Source organism: Rhea pennata, chromosome 5, assembly GCF_028389875.1.
Source record: "Rhea pennata isolate bPtePen1 chromosome 5, bPtePen1.pri, whole genome shotgun sequence".
NCBI lineage: Eukaryota > Metazoa > Chordata > Aves > Rheiformes > Rheidae > Rhea > Rhea pennata.
Window position 1 is genome coordinate 69,856,682 of NC_084667.1, and position 20,973 is coordinate 69,877,654.

The following is a 20,973-nucleotide window of genomic DNA, read 5'->3' on the forward strand; positions in this document are numbered from 1 at the left end:
GCCCTACGCGGACAACCGGAACAGCTCATAGCTCCGCAGGAAAATTACCGTTTGGAGGAGGAGATAATCTCAGGTCACTCCCCACGTTCTCACTGCAGTGAGGTGGGACGGCTCGGGGAAAGGGCACACCGCATCCCCGCGGAAATCCCGCGGCCGCCACCCGGCCGTCGGCGCTGCCGGCGCAGCCCGCAGCGCGGCAGACGGGGGCGGCCCCGGGAAGGAGCACGCGCGTCCCGCGGGAACGACGGCCGACGGCGAGGGGGGCCCGGGCCGAGCACGCCAGGCGCCGGCCGAGGCAGGGCATCCCGAGGGACGGGGCTCTCCGGGCGCAGCAAGCACGGCGGACCCCAAGGACGCTGAAGCCGACGCACCGGCTGGCGCTGGGGGCGGGAATCGGCCCGCAGAGGCGACGACACAGAGCTCCCCGCGGGCCCAGTCACGTTTAGTATTTCCATCAATTTTCATTAGCCTTTTCCCACTGCTCTGGAATGTCCACAGTGTTCCAGGATTTGTTAAAAATAAACCACTGCTGTCTCAGGGAGCTCCTCGGCCAATTATTTTAATACCCCTGGGTACCAGTTATCCAGTTCTGCTGCTTTTTAAATGCCTTACTTAAACCGTCACTTTTTAACCTTTATCTTAGTACCTGTGGAAGTAGAAAATACCTCCTTGTCTCCATGAGTTTGCATTTTTCTGTTTCTTTGCAAATGGAGAACAGAAATAATTACTGAAAAATTGTATCTTTTCCGCCTCACAACTGGCAGTGTTTCTGCCTTGCCTGGAGCTGGACCCAGCCCTTCCCACGGAAGCTCTTCCCGGGAGGAGGACGGTGGCAGACGGGCGCGAGGGGCTGCGCCGGCAGCCGCTCCGGGGCGTCCCGGGCACGCGGCCGGGCGCAAAGCCGCGTTCAGAACAGAAGTTTCTGTCGTCCTCCAGGAACACGACGAAAGCGAGTGGCGCGTGCCCGGAACGGGCTGCGACGGGGACACAAAGCTGCACAGTTTGGACCACCGCGATACTGCACCCCCAGCGCTGCTACGGCGGTACCGCAGCTGCCGTCAGCATTGCAACTGCTCCTGCCGAGCGCTGTTCCGCCTTAAACTTCAATAACACAAGCTAAGAAGAAAGCAAAAGCAACGCTGCTGGCCCACTCTTATCACCCCCACGGCACAGAAGGCTCTGAGATGTGCAAATACCTTCTCATACACTGAATTTCATGCTGCAAAAAACTGAATTTAGTTGACTTTCCTTTTCAAGAAAATGCATTTTCCTGAAAAAAAAAGTTTAAAAAATTTAAAAATCTTTTTTCTAGCTTTGCTATCAAAGTCCTCCCTTTTCTATCTCTTTTCTTCTTTATGTTTCTCTTGCTTAATTTCAAAATTAAAGGAGGAGGGGAGAGGAAGGTGGAGAAAAGCGAAGTATTTCAGTTTTCCAGCACCCAGGCGGGCAGAGCAGAGCCATGCTGTGGGGATGCTCTCAGGGCTCACGGGACCGAAGACCATTTTCAAGTTCGTTCACCACTCAGAAGTTAAATACCGTTTTGATTTGTGGTCACGTTCATGTTGCATCTCTTCTAGAAACAGGACTTTAAACGTCACCATTCAGGGCACTGGCAAGCGCTGCCGGAGAGCGAGAGGGAAAGGCATGCCAGGCATTTCTCCCTCCCTTCTTAAACAACAGCGTCCCAACGTCTTTGCGCTCTGGCAAACGCACGCCGGCCCTGCCGAGAGCCCTGTCTTAGTGCATCCTTCATCTTCCGTACTGCTGTCAGAGCGAACGTGGAAATCACACGCCAAGACGCTTTCCCGGCGGCCCCTGGACTTGCCGTTCCTATTCTCCTGCATGAAGAGCTCTCCTCCGCTGGCACGGGCTGCGCCTGGGGGCTGTCCCGGGAAAGGAAGAGGCTGCAGAGTCGGGGGGGCGCCTGCTCGGGAAGGACCCCGAGCATCTGCTCGTTCACCGGGGAGGACGAGCCACGCAGCTGCCGTGCGCCAGGCCGGCACGTGCCAAGGATAGCACAGAAGAGCTGCAACAACACCACATGCCCTCTAGTTGATTTTGCCAGAAAAATAATGGCTTGCCATGCCCTAGCCCCTCCATAGACACCCTCTGGAAGTTAATGAGCCAGAGACTCGCAAAAGCTCACAGGCATGCCATTTCAAATCCCCTGCCTTGGCTGCTATGAACACATATTACTTGCTGATCACTTTCAACCTTCACCCGCTTTGGGCCGAAACCCCAAAACTGCAAAACTATTGCAGGTCACGAGGAACATGTAGGGTCCCCCATGCAAAACTACTCTGGACTGTGGGGGGTACAAAATGTCCTCCATGCAAAACCGCCCCAGGCTGCAGGGAATGTGCAAGGTCCTCCATGCAAAACTGCTCCGGGCAGTAGGGAGTGTGCGGGGTCCTCCATGCAAAACCACTCCAGGCTGCAGGGAGCATGCGGGGTCCTCCATGCAAAACTGCTCCGGGCTGCAGGCAGTGTGCGGGGTCCTCCATGCAAAACTGCTCCGGGCTGCAGGGAGCGTGCGGGGTCCTCCATGCAAAACTGCTCCGGGCTGCAGGGAGTGTGCGGGGTCCTCCATGCAAAACTGCTCCGGGCTGCAGGGAGTGTGCGGGGTCCTCCATGCAAAACCGCTCCAGGCTGCAGGGAGTGTGCGGGGTCCTCCATGCAAAACTGCTCCGGGCTGCAGGGAGCATGCGGGGTCCTCCATGCAAAACTGCTCCGGGCTGCAGGGAGCGTGCGGGGTCCTCCATGCAAAACCGCTCCAGGCTGCAGGGAATGTGCAGGGTCCTCCATGCAGAACTCCTCTGGGCTGCAGGGAGCGTGCGGGGTCCTCCATGCAGAACTCCTCTGGGCTGCAGGGAGTGCGCGTTGTCCCCCCAGGCAAGACCACTGCAGGCTGCGGGGTGCACGCAGGGTCCCCCCAGCTCTGCCATGGGGCCGCAGGGCACATCCAGAGTGCTTCACCCTAGCAGGGACACGTCCATGCCACCTGACTCTCACCTCCAACCCCTTCGAAGAAAGGACTCGTGGGACATGTTCCCATGTGCTCCTTCTGCCCGCTCAACCGCACAAAGTGAAGCTGGAGGAGGACACCGCAAGCTACCTCCCCCCTCCGGCATCTCTGCTGCCCTTGGTGGCAGCCCATGACCTGGTCTTTTAAGGTGCAACGTGTCCAAACCACCCACTACCAGCGTTTCACGCTTTTCACCTCACAGACAGAACAAACTGCCCCGGCACAGACCAAAGCGGTGTCTGAGCCGCAGCGAGGGCGCTTGTGCAGAGCGAGGACGCGTCTGTCCTGATTAGGCTCAGGAAGGGCAGAGCCCCTGGCAGAGGAGCAACGCTGGTGCCAGGGGACCAGCAGGAAAGAGCCACCAAGAGAGGAGGGTTGGCAGCAGAGCTGGCCGACCGGCTCCAGAGAGGCTGCATGTAGGGCACGATCCAGAAACAGGCAGCGAGGCCAGCGGAGGCTGCTTCACGTACACCACTGAAGCCGGTGCCAAGCCATCTCCCAGTGCGCCGTTCAGCCGCGTTGCAATGCCTCCTGCTCTCCAACAGCAGAGACTTGAAATGACACTTTTTCCTTTTGTAGTCTAGCTGCCAGCCCTTCTCCTCTCCATTTCCAAGTCCCTCCACGTGCAAGATGCCTTCTGTTGAAATATCAGCTTTCCTCCTCCAACGCCCACACTCCACAACCATGAGAGGAACCACTCAACATCTTTCCCCCAACCTTAGGCAGCACTTGCTAATTACAAGCTTTCCAGAATAAATTTCCCATAAACAGTGGAGAGGAAAATAAAATAATAATAATAAAAAACATAGCGCTGTTACTCTGGTAGATAGAGGAAGAAACCTCCATCCTCTTGTTCCCTACTTTTCACAACCAGAGAACAGCAGCACAGAGAGATGAAGAAGAAAAAAGAACAGGAAGATGAGAGAAGGAAGAAGGAGGAAACGGAAGCGATAATGAACAAAACAACACTGTGGTTAATGCACAAGGAAAGGGGAGACCGCAACTGAACAGGAAGCAGGGAGCAAGAAGAGGAGCAACGCGAGCAGGTCAGCAGCGTGGGCGCTGGCACTTCCCGCTCTGCAGGCAGAAGGAAGCGTTTTCTGCCGTGCCAGCACGCAGATCGGCAGCGCGGCGCAAGAGGGGCGATCACAGGCCGGGCGGGCGAGCAGTCACCGCCGGCAGCTCGGTGCTGAAACAGCACAGGCAGCACCGGAGAAACAGAAATTACGGTCTTTGAAGGCATGAAGAGTTGGAGGCTTGCAGGAGCATCAGCTCAACGGGCAGAGACACATTTTCTTACTGCTCACTGACCTGCCGCTTTCATGTTGTCCTGCCACTGCTTCGGCGACTCTTCCCGCCAGAGGAAAAGCGGGTGCTGCGTTTTGGAGCAGCAGCGATGCTCCGCAGGAGCAGCACTGCCCGGCCCGGACAGCGCTCGACCGAGAACGCTGTCAGCACAGGACTTGACTTTGGGGGTTGGTATTATTTAGCCACCAAAAAACATCATGAAACTTTATGTGAGCAGCCCCCACACACCGCCTGGGTGCAGCACCCCGGAATGGGCAGCAGGCCGGCCACCGCGGGAAGAACTACCCTGTCCTGGCACCGCGGGAAAAACTACCCTCTCCTGGCTCCCGGGAAGAACTACCCTGTCCTGGCACCGCGGGAAGAACTACCCTCTCCTGGCTCCCGGGAAGAACTACCCTGTCCTGGCACCGCGGGAAGAACTACCCTCTCCTGGCTCCTGGGCAGAACTACCCTGTCCTGCCACCGCGGGAAAAACTACCCTCTCCTGGCTCCCGGGAAGAACTACCCTGTCCTGGCACCGCGGGAAAAACTATCCTCTCCTGGCTCCCGGGAAGAACTACCCTGTCCTGGCACCGCGGGAAGAACTACCCTCTCCTGGCTCCCGGGAAGAACTACCCTGTCCTGGCACCGCGGGAAAAACTATCCTCTCCTGGCTCCCGGGAAGAACTACCCTGTCCTGGCACCGCGGGAAAAACTATCCTCTCCTGGCTCCCGGGAAGAACTACCCTGTCCTGCCACCGCGGGAAAAACTACCCTCTCCTGGCTCCCGGGCAGAACTACCCTGTCCTGGCACCGCGGGAAAAACTACCCTCTCCTGGCTCCCGGGCAGAACTACCCTCTCCTGCCCAGGAGGTGACACAGGGAAAAGGGTTTCCACAAAGCAGGGCAGTAGAGCCGTGAAACAGGACAGCTCACGATACTGAAGAGGCCTATTGCAGTGCTTCACTGCATTTCCCCAGTTAAGCCAGGGGAACGCGCCCCGCCGCTGTTCGCGATCAGTTAAACTCCCACTCACGTACACGCGCAGAGGAAGGGACGAGCACGCCGCAGCGGCGCAGCGCGGTGCCTCCCGGCGGCCCGCGGCCCGCCGCCGGGCGCGCTCCGTCCTTCCCGCGCCCGCTCGCCCGCGGAGCCGTGCGCCACACGCCGCCTCCTGCCGGCACGTCGGAACCCTCAGCACGCGCCCCGGCGACCGCACAGCTGGAATTACTCCGGAAAAGGCTTTTCGCAGTACGGAGTGATTCCATTTCGAAGCCTGGTGTCCCTCAGTAGCCAAATCTATCGAAATAACAACGAGGAGGAAATCCACACCCAGCGGAGGCGCGCAGCGACCAGCCGCGTCCTCCGCGACAGCGCAGCAGCGCGCTGACGCAGCGTGAGAAACGGCGCCGAGGGGACACGGACACCGTCACGCAGCAGAGGCGAGGAGAAGTCACAACCACGACGGGGGAGCGCCGCGGGGCCCCGGGGCGGCGGGTCCGCCTCCTCGCCGCGCCGTGCCGCGCCGCGCCGCGCGCCGTCTCCGGAGAGCCGCCCGCCCCGCCGGCATTTTTCTTGCGACAGGCTTTTGTACCGTGAGAGTCACGACTTCGCGGTGCGACGTCCGCGGCGCAGCAGCGGAGCGGGGCCGTCCCGCTGCCCCCGCGCCGGCGCCGCAGGCGGGGAGCACGGCAGCTCCCCCCCCGCGCTTGCTTTTCTTTCTCCTTTTTTATCTTTTTCTTTTTGTTTTTTGGCAAGGTGGGATAGTTTAGTGTTTGTCCCTTATTTATTTTACCTTATGCATCTAGTTTACAGTAAAGACAGCTGCCTGCACTACTGGCAGTTCTGGATGCTCCTTCCGACGAGGAGGAACTGGCAGGCAAGCTCGCTCCCCGCAAAGCGCAAGTGAGAAACTAAGCGCTACAACACACGAGCAATTTACTCCACGGTTTACAGGTCCCTCCTTGGTCCTGGGAGATCATTCCTTGTGCCAGCCAGCGCCTACGTTACGGCAGCGCGGCCAGGCCCAGCTACCGGGGCTGACCTGGTGCCCACGCTTACGCACACGTACGTCGATACACCCCCTCCTCTCCTCGCGCTTGCAGTCAACACGGGACAAGGAAGCACCACCTGCCCCGTGCTGCGGATTAAGGGCAACGTCGCCACGGGGCAGCATGAAGACCAGAGCACGGCTCCGACTAGACCGTGTTTCGGACGCTCACAGCTGCGGCTCCCTCCGCAGGGCTGCGGCGTGCAGGAGCCTCCGCTTTGTCCCGGGAACGTCGGAGTCACGCAGCCCTCCTCGGAGCAATGCCCCGGGACTAAAGATCACTTTAATTTGGTCTCTCAGTGCAGTGACTCAGCCACATCCTGCTCCCGAGCTCTCGAGTGGGGTCCAACCGTGCAAACGGCTTCCCAAGTCTCCTCCCGCGTCCCCCGGCGAGGCAGGCGGGCGCCCGCGCTCGCGGCGGCTGCCGGGGCCGCGCAGCCCTTCGCGCTCCCGCGCATCCCGGCGCTCCCACCGGGAGGACGTCGGGGCGCCCGGGCTGCCTCGGCCGGCCCACGCCTCCGCCGTCCCCGCGTCCTCGCGAGCGTTCGGAGCAGGGTCTCGGAAACCCCCGCGGGGCAGGCGGTGCCTCCGCGCCCGCCGCGTGCTCCAGCAGCGCTCAGGAGCAGGTCCCCAGCCAGGTATCCTGCGTCGCTAGCAAACGACGCGCGCGCCCCGCGTTGCAGCGACGGAGCTCAGGAGCAGCGCGTCCTGCGGGAGCGCGCAGAGCCGCCGGGACGCCCCGAGCACCGCACTTCCCAGCCGGGGGGACACGGGGCGCCCACGCCGCCCGCCACGAGCCTGCCGCCCGCGCGCGGCTCCGGCCCCGCGCGCCGGCCCCGCCGCCCGAGGCCGCGCCGGGGCTGCACGCTCATCCGCAGCGCGTCGCCCGCACCTTCCCGCCTCCCACGCCGCGGTTCCCGCTGCCGAGCGGCCTCAGCGCGTGCAAACTGGGCTCCTTCCAGGCGAACCTCAGCAGAAAGGCGAGCTCTGCAAACGCGCTCCACGCGCTCCAGCCTCTGATCAGCAGTCACTCCATCACACCTTTCGGGAGCCACTCCAAGGCATCCTCCGACACGCGCGCCTACGGACGCCAGCTCCTCATCTCCATCGTTTCACCCCATAGACCCTCTCCTTTGCACCACCTAACTCACTAACATAGATGCAGAATGAGATGACGCCAGGGAAATGTAGCATGCTTTGGGAAGGCAGCAGCATCTTCGTGGAGGGTACATGCAACGAAATAGGACATTAATACACAAACAGGATATCCTTCTTCATGACGCCTGTGAGGACAAATGCAATCTCCGAATCAAGTGCCCAGAATAAAAAACCTACTTCCATATCTCAATACTCAGCTAATATTTCCAGTCGTTGCATGACAGGTCAAAACGGAAGCGGGAGAGGAACTCGGCAGAGGAGAGCAGGGCACTGCAGCAGCGGAAGAGCCGCGCTCCCGCGGCAGCACACGGGGCGAGAGAGATGGACGGCACCTCCAGAGACGGTTTTGCTCAGATTTACAGACGTCCAGCACTGAAGGAGAAGCACACTGCACCCTCAGAGTATGAGTGATTCCTGATTTATGTCGTAATGCTTTTGCCCTTCACTCTTCTTTCATCCCTGACCCCTCGGCACTTTCTCAATACAAATCAAGGAAGCATTACTGACCACCAGGGAACTGTTTGGGTATCTGATTTCATGTGCACGCAGCTGCAATGAGCCTAGCTTCTTCCACTGAATTTTGAGTTTTGCATCCTGCTGGCCAGAATTCGCTCCTGATTACTGGTATATCTTGTGCGGGTTATTTTAACTTCCGCGATGCAGTTTAAATAGTCCAAAGGTCTGTACTCTGTATTTCTTCCTAGAAGAAGTCAGGCTTATTCAGTTCTGCTCCTTTGCATCCTTCAGTGAAAATGTGGTGGACAGCAAAACATCAAATATATTTGAACAGCAAGGGGCTGTGATCCTCTGAGCAGAGCCAGTGCTGATCATGTGGGGCACCAATGCAGTAACCAGAGGGCATTTACCTAAACAGCTCATCTTTTACTCGTGTTTATACATTCCACAATGCCACACTAGTAAAGTTCATTTTAAAACTCTTTGACTGATTTGTTCCCTTAGAAATTAGTACCATTTTCATCTGAAACTAGCAGATCAGCTGCAACTATCCATTTTGACCCGCCCTGTCCTTTTCCGTGGTATTTATCACGTTTTCCTTCTACGAACAGGGAAGGGCATGGGGATTACTTCAGCACACACAAGGTGTTTGTTTGCAGACTGCTTCTTAAATGAAACAAGCTGGAAACAGAGTGTCTGACCCAGGGCAGTAATGGGCAATAACGAATCCAACAGGAACGCGAGCCCTGGGGGAAGCAACCTCCCACCCCAGCAGCCGCACCACAGCCTCCACGGGCCAGGCTGCCCGGACGCAGAAATCGAGCCGGCGCCTGCCCTGCTCGCCGCGCGCGCCCCGCTCGCTGTCACTCGCGCCACTGTTTCTAAGAGAGTCTCCACGCACAGCTGCTTCAGAAACCCTCCTTGGGTCACCACGCGCCCCGGGGCAGAGACCAGCGCTCCACCACAGCGCCTGAGCCCCGCACCAGGCTCGCTCCGGTGCGCCTCTGACCGAAGCCAAGCATCGCCTCGTAAGTCTGCAGCGCCAAGGCTGGCAACACGGGCAATAGCGCCCAGAGCCAGGAAGACCCGTGCGCGGGCAGTGCGTGGCTGTCCCCCCACCGCAGGAGGATTACCCACGCGCCCTGCACAGGCACGTTACGTGCCCGCGTGGAAGAAGGGCTACGCCGTCAGCGCACCGGCCCTTTACCAAGCATGTAATGGGACACGGAAACACGTCCACCCTTCTCTTACTGCAATTTTAAAATGGCTCCAGTAGAATTACCCAATTTTCATGCAGCTGGAACTGGGAGAATTAGCCCCAGGGGTGCTAAACTTTTCTGGAGAGATTAAAAAAATAAACAAAACCAACAATCTTGCTTTATACCACTAGAATAGGACAGAAATGTTGCCCTGAGACTTTGATTGCAAAAAAAAATGTTGTGAAGGCAATGGCTGGACAGAGCACCACTCACAACGAGCCATTTTATAGTTATTCCCAGAAGATGGGGCAGCGGCAGGAACACAGTATTTATGACTGCGAGCTTCACCCTTAGGCACGTCCTTCCTTCTACCACACCATGAGCCAAAACAGCTTTTTTCTGCCTGGAATAGGAACACATCTCCCTGTCTTTGATAACCAAAGACATGCCACGGGGACTAACCACATCCCCGTGCATATTTCCAACGTACATTAGACCATGACAGGAGGGTTCCTCGCCACTTGGGGTCATGGGGACACAGACATGAGAGGCCTAACTGGGGAATCTGTGAAGCTCACCTGCAGAAAGAGCGTGGGGGCTCCATGCAAGGGAACACGGAGCTCCTGGGAAGGAGATGCACTCCAAAAACCAGTCCCTAAGTGCAGCCTTCGCAGTGCGCTGGTGATGGGGATGCAGGTGGCCCAACCCAGCGCTGGGGAGTCCAGGGCAGCGAATGATGAACAGCTCAGGCAGGTCTTTGCGGGAGCTCTGCTCACAGTGGCCTGGTGCAGTCTCTACCGTGAAACCCAAACCAGAGGGCAGGTCCTCTGCCTCACCCCATAGCCCTGGTGCCCCAGCACAACGACCACAGCTCTTGCAGCTGGCGGACCTGTCTGCTCCCACAGTTCCTCCTAGCAGGAGGAGACGCGCAGAGCTGAACTACAAAGACAAGTCACGATGCTGAAGCATGGAGCTGGGATGCAAAAGAAAACCTCTCTAGGCTCCAAAGCCATAACCTCCAGGGTCTGAACGCTGCAAGAGCCACAAGCTACACTATGAGGAACAGTCATGACCTGGACCTAAGCACACCACAGGCCAGGCCAGAAGATGCCCTGGAAGGCCGTGTCAGGACACCCCACAGCTGTGTATTGCTGACCAACACTGGAGGCTGAATTTACCCTTGTATTTTTCATATCTTGTTTCCTTACACCGAAGCAGTGGAGGACACTCAGTTTTCTGTGTCAGTCTGGATGGGTTCAGTGCCCACACTGCTCTCCCAATCTCCAACACTCCACTACTTTGGGGACCTCTTTTACAGCATGTCTTCAAACAAGTAGAGTAGTTGCTAAAAGCAATGGAGGCCACATGGGTCTGAAGTTGTGCAGGAAGAAGGAGAACCGGAGCCGCTACTCTGGCATTACAGTTCAGGGAGCGATCGCACTCCAACGCGTGCGACCAGCACCAGCGCCAGCCATTCCCTCCGGCCCCATGCGGACAGGGATGAAATTAAAATGCAGCCACGTCAGCAGGAGCCCCAGGCACAGAAACCTGCCCACAGGACAGCAGCGACAGCTTCACATAATGCAGCAAAGCTGAATCATGGTCCCACGTAGAAGGCTTGCCTGTGAAATACACGGCTCCAGCAAACCCACTGAGTCACAGCAGCAAGAAGACAAATCCCGCTTGCCTTACTCAGACCTGCTCCCACCAAGGTGCAGAGCAGGGTCTTCACCACAAGTATTTTAAGGTGTGATGGTTAAAACAAAAGCAATGCAGCTCATCAGACCCGAGCAATGCTGCCAGCTGCACGTGCTCTGCTTTACTTGGGCAGAGACCTCACACAACGGATAAACTCTTAACTCCGGCTAAAACCCAAACAAGTTTAACCCACATCTCACCCGTGTGCAGCAGGAAATCCCTGTATTATTTTTCCAAGTTGTTACAGAAATTCGTGCTCAAACCCTACGAGCTGCAGCATCATGACCCATATATTGAAAATACATTTTGCATTTTGCTCCCTGTGTGACTTTTCTACCCTGCTTCTTCTTCCATGCATGTCTTTTCCTTACCACTGCACTGCAGCTGCTGGTTGGTCTTCCTTCTACCTTGCATGCAAGACTGTCACGCCTCACCGCTACAGGTTCTCCTCTCAAGTTGAGGCTTCCTATGGCTCTACCTCCCTCGGCCAAGCACAGAGAATATATAAAGAATTACAGTGAAAACCGAGAGAGAGTATCAGATATCTGGCCACAAAACAATGCTGAGGAAATGAAAATTGAGGAGAGCTTTATCTATCTTTAATCCAAAAAAGAATACAACACCATTGCAGCAAAGATGCCGGAACAAAAACTCCAAGTGAGAAAAAAAAGTTATTCCCCTTTAAAGCAAAGTTAGCTAATCATGTGCTTTCCTGGAAATGTTTGCTGAGAAACAGCACCAGGTGAGAAACTTCATCTAGAAGAGCAACCTCAAAAGCAAGGAGTGAGACACCAGTTTCTAGCAGCAAGAACCAATCTCCAACGCTCAGTTCCTGCTGGCCACACAACACAGTTAAGGTGGCGTTCACCAAGGGTTCCCATTAGCCTTTGAATTAGCCATTTGACAAATCACTTTTTGCATTATTCAGCCTGCTTGGGACAAATATTATTTGTAGAGTGGTTTACTCTATGGGAACATTAGATGTGCTGTGCTAGGCCAGACCAACGGCAAAGCCAGCCGAGCCTCCCGCCTGGAGCCAGAGCGACGAGCTATGGGACGGGCAGAACACGAGGACGAGCAGAAGGGGCATCTCGCCGGGGGCCAACACAGCAGGGACTTTCTGAGCTGGATGCAGCACCAGATCGTGTGCCAGGCCACTGACCTCCCCCGTGCCCTTCTCCCATCTGAAACCACAGACACTTCCAGATGCTTCAAATAATAGGGCAGTCTGGCAGGGAGAATAGTTGTCATTTACTGTGTCCCCCCAGTTCCTGGTAGGGCACAACCTGACAGCCAGGGTCCTGGCTCCACAGCTGTTTCAGTGCACTCCTCTTTGGCTAAGGGACTCAGGGCGTCAGACTCACTGGGCCAGAAGCAGCTCTGGGCGGGCAGAACATTCGCCTTTGCTCTAAACTAGGGATATTTTAAAAACAGGCTATCAGGGTATCAGGAGAAGAACCTTTTCTGAGAATTCTGCCTTCTCCATGTCTTATCTCCTCATCCAGTGAATATTAATCCCTGCCACTTCTTCTATAGGCTTTCTTAGTTCTCCAAGAACTGCTAGGGAGAGCTGCTGTAGAAAAGAAAATGATTATCCTTACTGGTTCGTGATGGGCTGCAGGCCAGTCCGACAGCCATTATTATAATCAGCACAGCCCAGTAAGAGATCTCATTTGTTACTGGGGAACGTATCAAAGGTCCCCATCCCTCTCGAGGAGCCCAGAAGACCTTTAGCAGTTCCAGAGAAATTCATACGCTGACACAGGCTTGTCACTGCAATAGCCTTTTCAGCAGGGATATGTGGGAATATTTATGATACACTGGAATTAGGGCACCGTCTTTCACCCCAGGGTCTGTAAAACCATTTCCAAAATAGGTCCTGGACAGTAATTACCATTACTCTCCATCTCAGCGTGCGATGCGACTGCCTTTCAGATCAGCTCCTTCGTGAGTAATTCCCTGCAGCAGCCGCTTCGCCACTGCTGCGCAGCACGCACCGCGGGCTGTATTTCTGATGCCTGCCGTGGGCTCCAACCTCTGGACCGAGGTGAGCGTTTGATCCACAGCTCTTTGATCAGGACCTGGCAGTTCAGTTAATCCAGGAAGGAGAACCCCGCTCCCCCCTCCTTGAATTGCTCCCTGTTCCCAAGCGCAGAGGCCTGCTCTGCGGTCGGTGCTGCTGGGCCGTACGGCCGCCGCAGCGAGAGCATCGGCCAGCCCACAGGCTCTACGGGCGGCAAAGGCGGCGGCGGCCCCGGCACCTGCTACACGTGCCGAGCAAGCGAGAAGGCGCTTCCAGATATGTCATTTTGTTTTCAAACCGATGTCTCAAACGTAAGGGCACCAGAAGGTATATCTGACTAATTAGAAGCACATGTTTCTATTTAAGTGCAAAGTACACAATTATTTGATACACATTTCTAGAAAGAATGGTTCACTTTTTGTCTTTAAAGAGACTAAAGCAACAAAACTCCATGCTGGTCTGGATTTGGATTTTCAGGCTTGAACACATCTCCAGTATTGCTCTTGTTCAACCACATTTCCTTCCGTTCTCCCTCTGCACTAATGACATGTTTTTATGTCAAAAGCATTTTAGGTAACTACCTCAAGATTAATTTTTCATTTAAAACACGCACGCACGCACGCACACACCCCCTAGCACAAAACTTATCAAATGGTGTCACCAAGCAAATTGTAATAGCACAATACTGAAAAGTAATTTTACTACTAGCTAGAAAAGTCTGAAGGCTGCAGAGGATATATTTAGATGCGTATAAATAGACAACACTCAGTGGTGTCTGGTCAAAGGAGTACAAATGCATGAAATATGCCTGGCCCAAAATGCTTCAATAGCACTTAGACAAGCCCTTTCTATTTGGCTCAAATTCTACCAGGCCTGTTAATAGCAAAGCTATTAGAATGATTTTCTGGACTGGTTGCTTGCTCAGAGAATATTCAAAAGATTGCTCTTTAAAACTGAACCTGTTACCACATCTGAAAGCACAGGAAATATTGATCAGCAGTGGAAAGCCATTAGCACTCCAGCATCTCAAATATCTCCATATGCCCCAGTGGATGAACAAGCTCTCCAGGCACCTTGGGGTGCCTCATTTTTTCAAAGCACTTCAGCCTGCAGGCAGCCTCGCTTGCCAAGACTGTATACCTAGTGGCACACCAGCCTTTCAGCGTCTCGTGAACTCAGTGTGAAAAAGCACACACTGAGCCACCTGCAGAGACTGTAACTCCCAGGAGATCTGCTTGGGAAAGATCTCTTTCCTTCTTGCCATACTGTTCTGCCCCATTTCTTCTTGTGCCCCCACCTGTTTTGTCCTATACCTTAACTTCACCCAGTTTGGGGCTGCACCGACAACCCCTTTTCTTCCTTCCAGCTGTCTTCTGATGAAGCTTTTCAGGGTCCATACCTATGTAGCCAAACGGGAGCCCCTCTACATGTCAATAATTGTACAAAAATTTCAAAACAAGACCCTCAAAAAAAAAAATCCCAGACATAGCTGTGCCACAGTGTCCAGCCCTTATCTTCATCATAAACTGCATGTAGGATTGCTCAGTCCTCCAGCCCTCGCTGAAATAGGACAGTTTCGAATCCCCTTCTAAAGCTGTAAGTATTTTGGTAAACCATACAACTGGTAAGCTAGTTCAGCTTGGAACTCTTAATAAATACCTGAAATATTCAGCATTTACCTCCACTGACCGCATTGCCATGATAAAACTAGTAATTGCTATTTCTGAAAGAAGAAGTAGAGCTAATATGCCTGGGGAAGCTCCTTAGCAAGGTTTGTCACTCTAGGCCTAACTGGAAAGCTCCAGTATGCATTTTTATATAGTCTTTATGCATTTAAATGCATTTATTATGCATTTAAACAAATGCATAATCCCTTGAGTGCCGTATATATTTAGAAATGTAGAACAGAAAGGTGCCGGGCATTAAGTATATCCAGGCTCCAGTGTGCTGCTTCTTGCAAATCTGAACCTGACTCCCAGATCAGCAGAGAGAAATCACTGGGCCCTCGCTTAGGCTCAAACCAGCACACCTTCCTGCGCCCGGACAGACCGCGAGCAGCACCAAGGTCAGCACGAGGACACCGGGGCGAAGGCTTTGGGGATTCGTCTCAAAGCCAGGCAGAGTCCACGAGGCACAGCAAGGCACAGACCCACACCACTGCAGAGCAGGCCCCTGGGCTGCGCCGTCCCTTTGGGCCCCACGCTCCTGCACACGTGCCCAGCCCTGATGCACCCTGCCAGGGCCCCCAGAACCTCGGCACCAGGCAACCCGACAGCTGTACTAAAACAGGCCCTACCGCCCAGGGCTCGATCCCAGTCACCTCACCAGTTTGTTTTCTAGCCAATTTGACTTGACCGGGTCTGGACATCCAGGGAAGTACCCAAAGTACCCACAGATGCTCAACATACGTGAACTGAGTTGCTTTGGGAACACGTAAAACATAAGCCTGGAAAGACCAGTGCCATGAGTGCCCTGTGACCAAAGCACAGGGACGCACAGGCCCAACCTGGCCGGCTGCACGGCACTCACGAGAGGCTGCGAAGGGCTGGGCTGAGCTCGAGGCACCCGGTGTTCCCACCTGCCATGGGGTGCCAGCCAGGTTGTGCTCCTGCCCACAACCATGCAGGGCTCCTCCTGCTCTGGGCACTCCACAGCGATGCAACAAGAAGCAGCCCCTGCCTCAGGGACACCACGGCTCAGGCTACCGGGAGAAGCCAAAGGGCACAGGAGAGGAAACAGTGTTATCCTGGATCGCAGATGGCAACGAGAGAAGGCAGAGCCCATGTTAGCTCTGAGAGCAGACCTCTCCTCTGCCCAGACTCAACCAGCTCAGACCCTGTGCCTCTGAGCCCAGCTGCTGGCAAGCAGCAATACTGAATAGAGAATATTTTCAAAAACACATTCCAGCTCGATTGCACCAGCGCCACCCCTGGGGGTCGCGGTCCCTGGACCGGGTCTGCGGCCGTGCTTGCTGCCCCCTTCCACGGGGCCTGTCCTCGCTCTACCTGCTCCAGGGAACCAGGACATTTGGTTGTTGCCGACACGAACATGGCTGCAAGGTTTCTGCTGGCTCCTCTACAACTGTTCTGCCGTCTCCCCTAACGGGAACCTTCCAGCAGGAAAAAAGGTTTATCTTGTCCTACATTTGCTTTCCTGCAGACTAGGAGTGTTCACTACCCACAAGACAGAAGGGAGGGGAAGGCTGCGCACACGGACCCCGGGATCCTGGGGACAACGGGCAGCCCACCAGGACAGCGGTGCAAGGGAATTGGTGGCTGCCTGGGGGAGAGCAGCACGACGGGGCGGCTCTAACGACTCGGTCAGAGACGGGGCAGCCGAGCAGAAGCAGCTGAAGAAACGCGGATTTCCCTTTCCAAAACCCTCGGCTCTGGGGGGAGCTCAGCATCCTGCCTTGCACACAGAGGAGCCCTGAGCCAGGCCGGGCTACTGCCCGCCGCGGGGCGGCCCCGCGCACGGCACGGCACGGCACGGCACGGCCTGGCACGGGAATGCACAGCACGGACCGGACCGGCAAGGCACGACACGGAGCGGCCCCTCCGCGGGCAGCGTCCCGCCTCGCCTCGCCCCGCCGCAGCTGCGCGGGCGCGGAGCTGCCCCGGCGGGCGGCAGCGGCAGCCCCTGTGCGCCCCGCGGGAGCCGCCGGCTCCGCGGCCCCGGGAGAGCCGCCACCGCCGCCGGCCCGGCGCGGCCCGGCCCGGCCCGGCCCGGCCCGGCGGTGCCCGCGCTCCCCAGGCGGCGGCAGCAGCGCGCCGCGGCGCGCAGGGGGCGGCGGCCGCCGCGGCATAAACGGCCCCGCAGCTCCCCCAGGCGCGGGTGCGGGCGGCCGCCGGCGCCGTCCCGGGGGCAGCGCGGCCCCGCGGGCCCCCCCCGCCCGCCGGCGCCGGCCCGCGCGCCCGGCCCGCGCCCCGCCGCGCCCGCAGCCCTCCCGCGCCCCTTCCCCCACGAACTAGCGAAGCCGCTGCAATGCAGAGGGGAGCCGGGCACGGGCGGCCGCGCTCCGCGATTACCTGGTACCTCCCGGGAAAGACGGTGTCCGGCGCCGCTTCGCGAGCCGCGGCCGCGGCGAGGCTCCGGCGGCGCTCGGCGCCCTCGCGGCAGGCAGCCCGGCGCCTCGCTGCCCTTTGCCGGCGCTCAGCAGCCGCATCCTAGGGCAGCCGCGCGGCGGCGGGCGCCCCGCGCCGATGGCCCCATGGAGGCGGCGAGCGGGCAGCGGCAGGGCGCGGGCGCGCACGCGGGCGCGCAGAGGCGCGCAGCGCCGGCCGGGAGGCGGGGAGCGGCGCGGCGCTGCCCGGCGCGGGGCTTGTAGCGGCGCAGCCCGCCGCGCCCGCGCGCATCGCCCCGCCGCCGGCGCAGCCGCCGCCGCCGCGCAGCCGCCGCCGCCGCGGAGCCGCCCGGCGCCGGCAGCCGGTGACCTTGCCGTGTACCTGCGCCAGGTTAATCCTCGCCGAGCCGCGCTGGGCTCCTCGCCGCGCTCCCGATCCGCGCCCCGTGCGTAATCCTGCGCGCCGGGCGCGCCGCCGCTGGCCGCCGCCGCCGCGGGTGCGGGTGCGGTGAGCGCGGCGGCTGCGAGGAGCGCGGCCGCGGGGGCCGGCGCCCCGGCGGCTCCGGGGCAGCTAGCGCGGAGCGGCCGCCGGCGGGGCCATGCAGCGCCGCCCCGCGCCCGCGCGCTCACGCGCAGCAGCCGCGGCGCCGGGCGCTGCGGCGGGGCAGGGCTGGCTGCGCCGCGGCCGCTGCGCGCATCCTCCGCGCCGCCGGCTGCCGCCCGGCGCCGGCCCCGGCCCCGGCCCGCCGCGCCGCTCGCTGCAGCATGGAGGCAGCCGCCGCCGCCTCCCCCGCGCCGCGCCGCGCCGCGCCGGGGCGGGCTGCCGGGGCCGGCGCCTCCCCGCCCCGCTGCCGCACGCGCGGCTCCGCCGCAGCCGGGCGCCCGCCGCCGCGCAGACGTGCGCGGGCCGCCGCCGCCGGCCGGGGCAGCGGCTGCGCGGGCACCGGCGGGCGCTCCCCCCCCCCCCCCCCCCGCCGCCCCAGGCCGCGCCGGGGCTGCGGGGCCGCGGCCGCGCCCCGACGGCGCCCCCCGCGCAGCGCGGCGCGGCGCGGCCGAGGCTGCTCGCCCGCGGGTGCCGCCGGCGCCTCCGCGGCCGCGCAGCCCCTACGCGCCCGCACGGCGGCCCGAAGGACAGGGCTGCGCCTGGAGCTGGAGCGCGTTTGGGTTTTGACCCGAGCATTTATCCGGCAAATGTACTTGCAGAATGAGCCAGCGCCGTCGGGGGAAGAATTGCAAAGATAAAAGCAGGGGAGGCTCTGCCCTGAGCTGCATGGCCAGCGGGGTCCTGTGCGCCTCCCGCCAGGCAGGGAGCCCCGGCAGGCAGGCCGGGCCACTGGGGGCCTGGGTGGAGGGCACTGGCTCCTAACACCTCGCTTCTTGGAAGGGATATCCTGGCTCCTTAGCTCTGGGGTCAGTAAATGTGGAGCTTTTAGGGGTTTAGTGGTTATTATGTTTCTCCAGGGATCTCTGCCACAAAGGAGAGAGCATTTCATGCTATGAAATCCTGATACCTTTGTCTAATTCTCTTTTGTGAGAAGATTTCAGTGATGTCACAGGACTCTGAACAGAGTGGCAAGATGAGGGCTGCCTGCAGGTTCTCTAACAGGGATTAACTCACCTCGTTAACTGCTGGCGACCCTCGTCTGGAGGAGGAGGCAGGCATGCTCCCTGGGGCACACCCTCTGGGAACTGCCCGTGTCCTCGGGTGCCCATCTGTCAGGATAGCAGTGTCGTGGCCCCACTGTTCAGGGCTAACCAGGTCTGCTTGGCTCCTCACCTAAGGATGCTGTGTGCAGCTGGATCAGGTCAGAGGGCAGTTGCTACTGCAGGCTGCGGAGGACTCATCCTCTGCTCTGTGCACTGAGAGGCAACAGAAGCAATGCTGTTGAGATACCTTGGCATATTGCTAAGGGTGCATCTGGGTGAAACTACATCCCAGAGAAGGAAAGGTGCAGTGCCAGCCCTTGCACCTTTCTGCTGTGCAAAAAATGTTTTTGCGTTGGGGTGCAATGTCTGGCATCAATACAGACGGGAAAAGGAAACTTTGCAGTACTCTGAGGCTCAGGTCTGTCAGTTCAACCTGAGCAAAGTGCTCTCCTTAGAAACTGAGGTGGAAAGAAAGTTTGTTCTCATGGTCTTCTCAGTAGCTTCTGACCCAGGTCTAGAGAGGAATGCCTCTCCTAGAGTAGCCTCTGAAGTTGCTCAGGGCTTGGCAGCAGTGCTAGGTAGGACTTATGGCAGGTCTCATAAGCTAGTGTTTATCTCTAAGTCCCAGCTGCTATTTCATGGAGCCAGTTCAAGTTCTTATGGAGTAGAGAGGCCAAAATGCTGGAGGGAAGGAATGACTCTTAACATGTCTACTGCCTTAAGGAAAAGGTCATGGTAGTATGCTGACTGTGCTGGTGTTGGCTCTGCATGGGGTTCCTCTTCCTAACGCTCAGTCGCTCAATTTTATCACTATGGCCCTGTGGAGCTGAAGACGGTATGTGTAGCTTTCCTCGGTCTTGTGCCCAGACCTGATTCAGCTTCCTCTGGAGACAGCAGAGAAAAAAGAAGATGCTCCATGGTAAAAGGTTTGTTATCCTGGCTTGTCTCTACCAGGTCAGACTCCTCTTGAGCTTCATGTTTGAAGCAGTTGCTGCTCTGTCAGTTCTCCACAGCCCAAGGAGCGGGGTGGATGACACATTGCTGATACCAGCTGTGTGGCTGGTGCTGGAGGCAGAAGCAAGTATTAGGAGACACCTTCCATGGTGGAAAGGAAATGGAAGATCTCACTGGTAATGAAATGGAAGCTTGTTCTTAGGGTCTTGCCTATACCAGAGGATCCCTTGGCTTCTTACTGTCCAACACAATCTGTGAGGGCTGGTTCAGGACCACACTCTGAAGTATCATTTTTACAGCACAGTCCAAAACCTCTGCATGCTTACAGACAGCTACAAAAATGTCCTGCACTTTCTGACTTGCTGAACGTGATACAGAGGTCTAAGTGGAGGCTGTTGCAGCTTCTTTGCTAGCCTAAAATCCATGTTGGACATAGGATTAAAATGGCACCACTGCCTTTTTAAACTACCCAGTGGAACTATTGCTCCACCCTGAAGTGTCTGGGAGGGTGAGGAGTTGTGTATGCCCTGAGGAGATTTGCTCCCTGTTGGGTGAGATGGCCAGTCCCTCTGTCAGATTGCTGTATGTGTCTCCATTAGTGGCTCTGACCTTGTGTACCCCCACCATGGCTCTTTCCGCCACCTCCTGCTGCCCTCAGCCTTGCTCTCTTGGTGCAGCCAGCTACCTAGACAGTGCTGTCCCATGGAGGCAACAGGGCAGCTGGTGGAGTCTTGGTGAGTTTGGAGGTGGGAATGGGTTAAGGCGTGGGTGCATCAAGGCACTTGGCTCATATCTGCTTGTAGAAGGAAGGCCACTTCAACTGCAAGAGGTCATGTGTCCTGTCCTGGGAGCAGTGCTGGGGGCAAGCGCAAGACTCTGGTTCTGGAGGGTCAGTGGTTATGTGGTGACTTGCCTTCAGCTAAGTTGGTGAGTTTGTAATGCTGATCTGCAGTCCTGCACGCTGGTCAGCTCTGCTCAGCTGCTGCTGCCCTAGAGGCCCTTCATGCTGGCGCAAGTGTGGTACATACCCACCAACAAGCATAGCTCAACGGCTCATTGGAAGCAGTGAACCTCCTAGCAGCTTTCAAGCAGAAGCAGCCAAGAACGTATTTTATTCCATATCAAAGGAAGTCAAAGTGAATCTTGCACCCAGGACTGGATGACAAGTGTTAGGCTATTGCAGGTCTTAGCCTGAAATCATTTGCCTCCCTTTGGTTCACACTTCCCTTGACTTCTCTTTCTGGAGTGCTCCTGGCCACGAGGGAGGAGCAGAGGGTGGCTGGCTGCACCTGCACTCTCCTTGGACGCCCTTGAGCAGGTTTGGGGGCCTTAGGAAGGGGCTAGTTTGTGTCCCAAGGGAGTCACCAAGTGCCTGGATGCATGCCCCAAAAGAAGGTGTTGATATGGACTGCT

The 20,973-nt window shown here is 57.6% G+C and overlaps 1 protein-coding gene across 1 annotated transcript in view; it reads right to left on the reverse strand.

The window, feature by feature from the left end:
- The window catches only part of LRFN5 (leucine rich repeat and fibronectin type III domain containing 5), a 44,115-nt gene extending 27,133 nt beyond the window's left edge, over positions 1-16,982 (reverse strand). The window contains exon 1 of the mRNA XM_062577032.1: positions 16,925-16,982. The gene's annotated coding sequence lies outside the window, so the exon portion shown is untranslated. The remainder of the gene's footprint in view (positions 1-16,924) is intronic.
- Positions 16,983-20,973: the final 3,991 nt, after the last annotated feature.